This window comes from Arachis ipaensis, chromosome B6, assembly GCF_059453495.1.
Source record: "Arachis ipaensis isolate K30076 ecotype BB chromosome B6, ASM5945349v1, whole genome shotgun sequence".
Taxonomy (NCBI): Eukaryota; Viridiplantae; Streptophyta; class Magnoliopsida; order Fabales; family Fabaceae; genus Arachis; species Arachis ipaensis.
This window is the reverse complement of record NC_142441.1, coordinates 50,989,915-51,000,217: the sequence shown is the minus strand read 5'-3', so window position 1 is coordinate 51,000,217 and position 10,303 is coordinate 50,989,915. Positions and strand designations below refer to the sequence as shown.

At 39.2% G+C, this 10,303-nt stretch overlaps 1 non-coding gene across 1 annotated transcript; it reads right to left on the bottom strand.

Annotated features, from left to right (window-relative positions):
• Positions 1–7,879: 7,879 nt before the first annotated feature.
• On the bottom strand, positions 7,880–7,987 carry LOC148555535 (small nucleolar RNA R71). Its single transcript, XR_015886812.1, has one exon. It is a non-coding gene; the product is annotated as a small nucleolar RNA R71 (small nucleolar RNA).
• Between the last annotated feature and the right edge of the window lie 2,316 nt (positions 7,988–10,303).

Below are 10,303 nucleotides of genomic sequence, written 5' to 3'. Positions count from 1 at the left end.
ACCTTGATGCTCTTGACTTTAATGCAATTGAATTTGTGGATCAACAAATCGGTCCCTACGGTGCCCTTCTTATGGATGATGTGTCGCTCCTTCGCCATCTGGACTTTATAACTCGAAGTAGTGTTAGAATGGCGTATATGGGGCTGCCCTATACCGGACTGCTCAAAATCTTCCTATCCACGCCACCAAAGCCTTTATGGAGGAGGCTAAACAGGAGTTTGATCGGATGAAAGGCCTAAAGGAGGAGCTTGAAGTAAAGGTAGCCAAGTTGTAGAAGGATCTGGAGAACGAGAAGGCGAGTTCACTTTCTCTGGCAGCTTCTGTAAGGCTGGCCGAGGACACGGCACTTAGGCATAAAGACAGCTACGTTACATCCTATCGGGAAGGAATGCGTCTGAAGGCGGAGTTGGAGAACGCCCGAGCTGATTACTCCGAGCTCCAGGGTCATCTTGTTGGTAGCGTAACTGCTGCTTATGAGAACCTAAAAGAGCATGTTCGGATTATTGCTCCCGAGGCCGACCTTACTCTCTTCAGCTTGGATAGTGTTGTCAGGGATGGTAAGATTGTCCCTGATGACGAGGATGATGATGATGTCGATCCCCTCCCTGTGTCTTCTGCCAAGGTGTCAGCTCCTGCTGTTCTTCCTGCCGAGGTCGGCCCTCCCGCTTCTGATCCTGACTGCCAGATCTTAAATCGGGACGATGGTACTGTGGATGCTGTTCCTCTCCAGGCTCGCCCTCCTTCTCCTCAGACTGATGCTGCTGAAAAGTCTTCTAATCTTTAGCTGATTTATTTTGGATATTTGTGTAGTTGGCCCAGTTTGTAGGCTTTAAAACTCTTTATTTCGTGGTTGGTTTCTTTTGCTGACACTCTTTCTGGTTGCTTGTTTAGCAACCCATTATTTTGAAAAACACAACGAGTATCTTCTAAGCTTTTGGGTCTGACCCTGAAGCTTTGTTATTTTATGTCATGCTTGCTTTCGCCTGTCTTAGCTTTTATATGTTTCGAGAATGTTGAAGCCTTGTTGCTCAGCCTCTTTGAACTGCTTTGTACTTGGAGGTCGTAGATGCGTAGATCCAATTAGCAATCCATGACCGACTTCTTTGTCCTTTTCCAAGTAGTTGACCGACGTCGTCATGTCGATCTTTTCTCGGTTATTTTTAGTAATCTTCTTTTTTGGACCTTGGTCAGGTCTCTTTCAGAGATTACTTTTATAACTTGTTTGTTGTAGGAAACCGACTTCGTTACGTCGATCTCTTCTAAGTTATTTTTGTAATCCTCTTTCTTGGATCTTTGTCGGATCTCTTTCAGGGATTACTTTTATAACTTGTTTGTTGTAGGGGACCGACTTCATTATGTCGATCTCTTCTAAGTTATTTTTGTAATCCTCTTTCTTGGATATTTGTCAAATCTCTTTCAGGGATTACTTTTATAACTTGTTTTTTGTAGGAAACCGACTTCGTTACGTCGATCTCTTCTAAGTTATTTTTGTAATCCTCTTTCTTGGATCTTTGTCGGATCTCTTTCAGGGATTACTTTTATAACTTGTTTGTAGGAGGTCGACTTCTTTGCGTCGTCATCTTTCTAAGTTATTTTTGTAGTCCTCTTTTTTGGACATTTGTCAAGTCTCTTTCAGGGACTACTTTTATAACTTTTCATTTTGGGCTGACTTTGTCATGTCGGCCCCTTCTAAGTTAAAGTAATCCTCTTTAATAGGGTTGGCCAGACCTCTTTCCAGGGTTTACTTATAACTTGGGTTGACTTTGTCCGACTTCTTAACGTCGGCCAGTCTTTAAGTTATTATTTAGCAATCCATAAGACCTCGTCAGGTTCTTTTTCGGATCATGATGCCAGGGCATTTTGGCCAGTTTCACTGACCTATTCTTTATGGTTTTAAGGTAATTTCATGCATTTTCTTAGGAAATAAGCAAGTTTTGGGTAAATAATCACTTACATCTTGATTTAAGCAAACATTGTGAGTTTTACATGATTTCATGAGAATTATGCATGAATTAAAGGACAAATTGATTGATGCATGTCTCATAACTTGGATTAGAGCTTTGATGCACTTTATTGCTTGATTTCAGGACGAAGGAAGCAAGGAAGAACCACGTTAGTAGCCACGTTAGTCTAGCTAACGTGACCACTAACGTGGAATGAAGGCTAGCTTGCAACGTTAATGAGAAAAGTGATTGCCAATAACGCCTTCGTGAGCCATCATAGCCCACGTCAGTTGCCACGTTAACTATGTTAACGTGGAAGCTAACGTGGAAGAGAAGTAGAACTCCAACGTTAGTGGTAAAAGTAAGTGCCACTAACGTTCCAAAAAGGGCAATTGGCCACGTTAAGAGCCACGTTAACTTAGTTAACGTGAGCTCTAACGTGGAAGAAGAAGATGATGCCAACGTTAGTGACACTCACCTTTGTCACTAACGTTGGACTAAGCCCATATTGGCTATGTTAAAAGCCACGTTAACCTAGTTAATGTGGACTCTAACGTGGAGTGAGCAAGAATCACCAACGTTAGTGACACTCACCTTTGTCCCTAACGTTGGATTGAGCCACTATGAGCTAGGTTAGTTACCACGTTAATTACATTAACGTGGAAGCTAACGTGGAGAAGAGGGATGATGAGCCAACGTTAGTGACACTCACCTTTGTCACTAACGTTGGAGATGGCTATCAATACCACGTTAGAAGTCACGTTAACCTAGTTAACGTGAACTCTAACGTGGGAAGTAGGGGCGTTCTGAAGCGTTAGTGACAAAGGTAAGTGTCACTAATGCTCTCGAAGATTTGGCAAGCCTACATTAAAGGCCACATTAACTATTCTAATGTGAACTCTAACGTAGGGAGAAAGGGGTACTCCCAACGTTATTGAAAAAGGTAAACCCCAGTAACGTTTGCGAAGGGCCAAGGGTCAACATTAGTGGTCACGTTAGTGCCACTAACGTTGAAGTTAACGTGGACCACTTTAGGTTAGAAACGTTAGTGAAAAAGGTGATTGTCACTAACGTTCTCAACCCCGCATTTTCACTTAACGTTAACACCACTAACGCCCTAAGCTAGAGTCCCTGCCTACTTCACACTTTCTCTGCAAGTAAAGCTAAGCCCACTAAAGAAGATAGCTGCTTCAACTCAAGATCCAAAGGCCCATATCCAAGACTTGAAGAGCCAACTAGAAGATCAGAAGAATAGTATAAATAGGGAGAGCTTTGAACTATAAAGGAGCTTTTGGCATTATTAGAATTACTCTTTGTAATTTACTTTCTCTGCACTTTTAGTTTAACTTTCAGAATGTACTCTCCATCTTTGCTTTCCATTCCCAGAGCTATGAACAACTAAACCCCTTTCATTGGGTTAGGGAGCTCTGTTGTAATTTGATGGATCAATAATAGTTTTCATTATTCTTCTTCTTTCTTTTCTCTTGATTTCACTAGAAAGCTTTCAATCTTCATCTAATTAACTAGTTATCTTGGAAAAGAAGCTATTCATACTTGGATCTCTTCTGAACCTTGGAAAAGGGATGAAGAGATCATGCTAGAAATGCTTTCTCATGTTGGACCAAATTGGGGTTTGGGCGGATATGGTGACATATAATTCTCCCAATACTTTGATTTGGAAATACATGTGGTATAATCAGTGACCACACTTCATCTCTTCTCATGAGCAATTAGACCAAGGAATTGGCTATTGATATGATTTGAGAGATTGAATTACCAAGGAATTGGAATTCAATCACTTAAGATTGCCAAGGAGATCAATGAATGCATTGATTGAGGAAGAGATGAAAATGAACTTGATCCGGAGAATGCAACATCTCCTAAGCCCAATGAATTCCTGATGAGCGGATAATTTATACGCTTTTTGGCATTGTTTTTAGTATGTTTTTAGTAGAATCTAGTTACTTTTAGGGATGTTTTCATTAGTTTTTATGTTAAATTCATATTTCTGGACTTTCCTATGAGTTTTTGTGTTTTTCTATGATTTCAGGTATTTTCTGGCTGAAATTGAGGGACTTGAGCAAAAATCAGATTCAGAGGTTGAAGAAGGACTGCTGATGCTGTTGGATTCTGACCTCCCTGCACTCAAAGTAGATTTTCTTGAGCAAGATAACTCAAAATGGCGCGCTTCCAATTGCGTTGGAAAGTAGACATCCAGGGCTTTCCAGCAATGTATAATAGTCCATACTTTGACCGCCTTTAGACGACGTAAAAGGGCGTTGAACGCCAGTTCTACGCTGCTGTCTGGAGTTAAACGCCAGAAACACGTCACAAACCAGAGTTGAACGCCAGAAATATGTTACAACCTGGCGTTCAACTCCAGAAAGAGCCTCTGCACGTGTAACATTCAAGCTCAGCCCAAGCACACACCAAGTGGGCCCCGGAAGTGGATTTATGCATCAATTACTTACTTCTGTAAACCCTAGTAACTAGTATAGTATAAATAGGACTTTTTACTATTGTATTAGACATCTTTGGATTATCTTTTGATCTTTGGAACATCTTTGGATGCCTAGTTCTTAGATCATGGGGGATGGCCTCTCGGCCATGCCTGGACCTTTCACTTATGTATTTTTAACGGTAGAGTTTCTACACTCCATAGATTAAGGTGTGGAGCTCTGCTGTTCCTCATGAATTAATGCAAAGTACTACTGTTTTCTATTCAATTCAACTTATTCCACTTCTAAGATATTCATTCGCACTTCAACCTGAATGTGATGAACGTGACAATCATCATCATTCCCTATGAACGCGTGCCTGACAACCACTTTCGTTCTGCCTTAGATTGAATGAGTATCTCTTGGATCTCTTAATCAGAATCTTCGTGGTATAAGCTAGATTGATGGCGGCATTCATGAGAGTCTGGAAAGTCTAAACCTTGTCTGTGGTATTCCGAGTAGGACTCTGGGATTGAATGACTGTGACGAACTTCAAACTCGCGAGTGCTGGGCGTAGTGACAGACGCAAAAGGAGGGTGAATCCTATTCCAGTATGATCGACAACCTCAGATGATTAGCCGTGCTGTGACAGAGCATTTGGACCATTTTCACAAGAGGATGGGATGCAGCCATTGACAAGGGTGATGCCTCCAGACGATTAGCCATGCAGTGACAGCGCATCGGACCATTTTCCAGAGAGGATAAAAAGTAGCCATTGACAACGGTGATGTCCTTACATAAAGCCAGCCACGGAAAGGAATAAGACTGATTGGATGAAGACAGCGGGAAAGCAGAGGTTCAGAGGAACGAAAGCATCTCTATACACTTATCTGAAATTCTCACCAATGATATACATAAGTATTTCTATCCTTATTTTTTGTTTACTTATTATTTAATTTCGAAAACTCCATAACCTTTTGATATCCGCCTGACTGAGATTTACAAGGTGACCATAGCTTGCTTCATACCAACAATCTCCATGGGATCGACCCTTACTCACGTAAGGTTTATTACTTGGACGACCCAGTGCACTTGCTGGTTAGTTGTATCGAAGTTGTGAATGAAAAACGATTTATTAAGACGTGCGTACAGAGTTTTTAGTGCCGTTGCCTGAGATCACAATTTCGTGCACCAAGTTTTTGGCGCCGTTGCCGGGGATTGTTCGAGTTTGAACAACTGACGGTTCATCTTGTTGCTCAGATTAGGTAATTTTCTTTTTGTTTTATTTTCAAAAATTTTTTTAAAAAAAATCTTTCAAAAATATATTTTTCTTCAGAATTTTTAAGTATAAATTCTAGTGTTTCATGAAGCATGTTGAAACCTGGCTGGCTGTAAAGCCATGTCTAATTCTTTTGGATAGGGAATGTTAGGCGTGTCATGTCTGAGTTACATACTAAAGCTTGGCTGGCTATTAAACCATGCCTAACCCTCGGATTGGAGCTTTAAACTAAGAATACAAGATTCCTGGAATTCATATTAAAAATTTTGGAATCCTTATTTCTCTTTTTCTAAATAATTTTCGAAAAATATAAAATAAAAATACAAAAAATCCAAAAAAATAAAAAAAATTATAAAAATAAAAAATATTTCATGTTTCTTGTTTGAGTCTTGAGTCAAGTTGAAAGTTTGGTGTCAATTGCATATTCATCTTGCATTTTTCTAAAAATTCATGCATTCATAGTGTTCTTCATGATCTTCAAGTTGTTCTTGGTAAGTCTTCTTGTTTGATCTTGATGTTTTCATGTTTTGTGTCTTTTCTTATTTTTCATTTGCATTCTTGCATTCATAGTGTCTATACATGAAAAATTTTTAAGTTTGGTGTCTTGCATGTTTTCTTTGCATAAAAAATTTTTCAAAAATAAGTTCTTGATGTTCATCTTGACATTCAAAGTGTTCTTGGTGTTCATCTTGACATTCATAGCATTCTTGCATGCATTCATTGTTTTGATCTAAAATTTTTGTGCATTGAGTCTTTTTCATGTTTTTCCCTCTCATCATTAAAAATTCAAAAATCAAAAAAATATCTTCCCCTTTTTCTCTCATAAATTTCGAAAATTTGGATTGACTTTTTCAAAAATTTTTAAAAATCTTATCTTTTTCAAAAATAAAATATTTTTTATTTTTCTTAGTTATTTTTGAAAATTTTAAAAATATTTTTCAAAAATCTTTTTCTTATCTTTATCTCCTAATTTTCGAAAATAACATCATCAATTAATGTTTTGATTCAAAAATTTCAATTTGTTACTTGCTTGTTAAGAAAGATTCAAACTTTGAGTTCTAGAATCATATCTTGTGATTTCTTGTGAATCAAGTCATTAATTGTGATTTTAAAAATCAAATATTTTTCAAAACTAATTTCAATCATATCTTTTCAAAAATATCTTTCTATCTTATCTTTTTCAAAAGCTTATCTTTTTCAAAAATTTGAATCTTTTCTAACTTCTTATCTTCTTATCTTTTCAAAATTGATTTTCAAATTTGTTTCAACTAACTAACTAACTTTTTGTTTGTTTCTTATCTTTTTCAAAACTCCCTAACTAACTCTCTCTCTCTAATTTTCGAAAATATCTCCCTCTTTTTCAAAATTTCTTTTTAATTAATTAATTATTTTAATTTTTTATTTTAATTTTCGAAAAATTACTAACCTTTTTCAAAAACTATTTTCGAAAATCACTAACTCTTTTTCAAAAATAATTTTTGAAAATTCTCCTTCTCTCTCATCTCCTTCTGTTTATTCATCTACTAACATCTCTTCCTCACATCACTCACCAAAAATCCGAACTCCCTCTCTCTCTGAGTTCAGATTTTCTCTTCTTCTTTTCTTCTTCTACTTACATAAGGGAACCTCTATACCTGGGTAAAAAGGACCCCTATTATTATTATTTTTCTATCCCTCTTTTTCATATGAGCAGGAGTAAGGACAAGAACATTCTTGTTGAAGCAGATCCAGAACCTGAAAGGACTCTGAAGAGGAAACTAAGAGAAGCTAAATTACAACAATCCAGCAAGCACCTTTCAGAAATTTTCGAACAAGAAGAGGAGATGGCAACCGAAAATAATAATAATTCAAGGAGGATGCTTGGTGACTTTACTACACCTAATTCCAATTTACATGGAAGAAGCATCTCCATTCCTGCCATTGGAGCAAACAATTTTGAGCTGAAACCTCAATTAGTTTCTCTGATGCAGCAGAACTGCAAGTTTCATGGACTTTCATCTGAAGATCCTTTTCAGTTCTTAACTGAATTCTTGCAGATATATGATACTGTTAAGACTAATGGAGTAGATCCTGAAGTCTACAGGCTCATGCTTTTCCCTTTTGCTGTGAGAGACAGAGCTAGAATATGGTTGGACTCTCAACCTAAGGATAGCCTGAACTCTCGCGATAAGCTGGTCAAGGCTTTCTTAGCCAAGTTCTTTCCTCCTCAAAAGCTGAGTAAGCTTAGAGTGGATGTTCAGACCTTCGGACAGAAAGAAGGTGAATCCCTCTATGAAGCTTGGGAGAGATACAAAGGACTGACCAAAAAGTGTCCTTCTGACATGCTTTCAGAATGGACCATCCTGGATATATTCTACGATGGTCTGTCTGAATTAGCTACGATGTCATTAGATACTTCGGCAGGTGGATCCATTCACCTAAAGAAAACGCCTGCAGAAGCTCAAGAACTCATTGACATGGTTGCTAATAACCAGTTTATGTACACTTCTGAGAGGAATCCTGTGAGTATGGGACGCCTCAGAAGAAGGGAGTTCTTGAAATTGATACTCTAAATGCCATATTGGCTCAGAATAAAATATTGACTCAGCAAGTCAATATGATTTCTCAGAGTTTGAATGGAATGCAAGCTGCATCCAACAGTACTCAAGAGGCATCTTCTGAAGAAGAAGCTTATGATCCTGAAAACCCTGCAATAGCAGAGGTGAATTACATGGGTGAACCTTATGGAAACACCTATAATTCATCATGGAGAAATCATCCAAATCTCTCATGGAAGGATCAACAAAAGCCTCAACAAGGCTTTAATAATGGTGGAAGATACAGGTTTAGCAATAGCAAGCCTTTTCCATCATCCACTCAGCAACAGACAGAGAATTTTGAACAAAATGCCTCTAATTTAGCAAACTTAGTCTCTGATCTATCTAAGGCCACTGTATGTTTCATGAATGAAACAAGGTCCTCCATTAGAAGTTTGGAAGCACAAGTGGGCCAGCTGAGTAAAAGGATCACTGAAATCCCTCCTAGTACTCTCCCAAGCAATACAGAAGAAAATCCAAAAGGAGAGTGCAAGGCCATTGATATAACCATCATGGCCGAATCCAAAGAGGAAGGGGAGGGCGTAAATCCTAGTGAGGAAGACTCCCTGGGACGTCCAGTGATCAATAAGGAGTTTCCCTCTGAGGAACCAAAGGAATATGAGGCTCATCTAGAGACCATAGAGATTCCATTGAACCTCCTTATGCCATTCATGAGCTCTGATGAGTATTCCTCTTCTGAAGAGAATGAGGATGTTACTGAAGAGCAAGCTGCCAAGTTTCTTGGTGCAATCATGAAGCTGAATGCCAAGTTATTTGGTATTGAGGCTTGGGAAGATGAACCTCCCTTGTTCACCAATGAACTAAGTGATCTGGATCAACGGACATTGCCTCAGAAGAAACAGGATCCTGGAAAGTTTGTAATACCTTGTACCATAGGCAACATGATCTTTGAAAAGGCTCTGTGTGACCTTGGTTCAGGGATAAACCTCATGCCCCTCTCTGTAATAGAGAGACTGGGAATCTATGGGGTGCAAGCTGCTAAAATCTCATTAGAAATGGCAGACAATTCAAGAAAACAGGCTTATGGACAAGTAGAGGACGTGTTAGTAAAGGTTGAAGGCCTTTACATCCCTGCTGATTTCATAATCCTTGATACTGGAAAGGATGAGGATGAATCCATCATCCTTGGAAGACCTTTCCTAGCCACAACAAGAGCTGTGATTGATGCTGACAGAGGTGAATTAGTCCTTCAATTGAATGAGGACTCCCTTGTGTTTACAACTCAAGGTTACCCTTCTGTAAACATGGAAAAGAGGCACAGTAAGCTTCTCTCAAAACAGAGTCAACCAGAGCCCCCACAGTCAAACTCTAAGTTTGGTGTTGGGAGGCCACAACTAAACTCTAAGTTTGGTGTTGAACTTCCATATCCAAACTCTAAGTTTGGTGTTGGAAAGTATCAACAATGCTCTGAACATCTGTGAGGCTCCATGAGAGCCCACTGTCAAGCTATTGACATTAAAGAAGCGTTGTTGGGAGGCAACCCAATTTTTATTTAATTATATTTTTCTTAGTTATATGTCTTTGTAGGTACATGATCATGTGGAGTCACAAAATAAATAAAAAAATTGAAAACGGAATCAAAAACAGAAGAAGAAAAATCACACCCTGGAGGAAGACCTTACTGGCGTTTAAACGCCAGTAAGAAGCATCTGGCTGGCGTTCAACGCCAGGACAGAGCATGGTTCTGGCGCTGAACGCCCAAAATGGGCAGCATCTGGGCGTTTGAATGCCAGAATTGCACCCTGGAGAGAGCTGGCGCTGAACGCCCAGAACAAGCATGGTTCTGGCGTTCAACGCCAGAAATGGGCAACAAATGGGCGTTCAACGCCCAGAACAAGCACCAATCTGGCGCTGAACGCCTAGAGTTGTGTGCAAGGGCATTTTGCATGCCTAATTTGGTGCAAGGTTGTAAATCCTTGAACACCTCAGGATCTGTGGACCCCACAGGATCCCCACTACCTCCACTCACTTCTTCTTACCCCTCTTTCACACAATCCCATAAACACTCTTCCCCAAAACTCTTCACCAATCACCTCAATCTCTCTT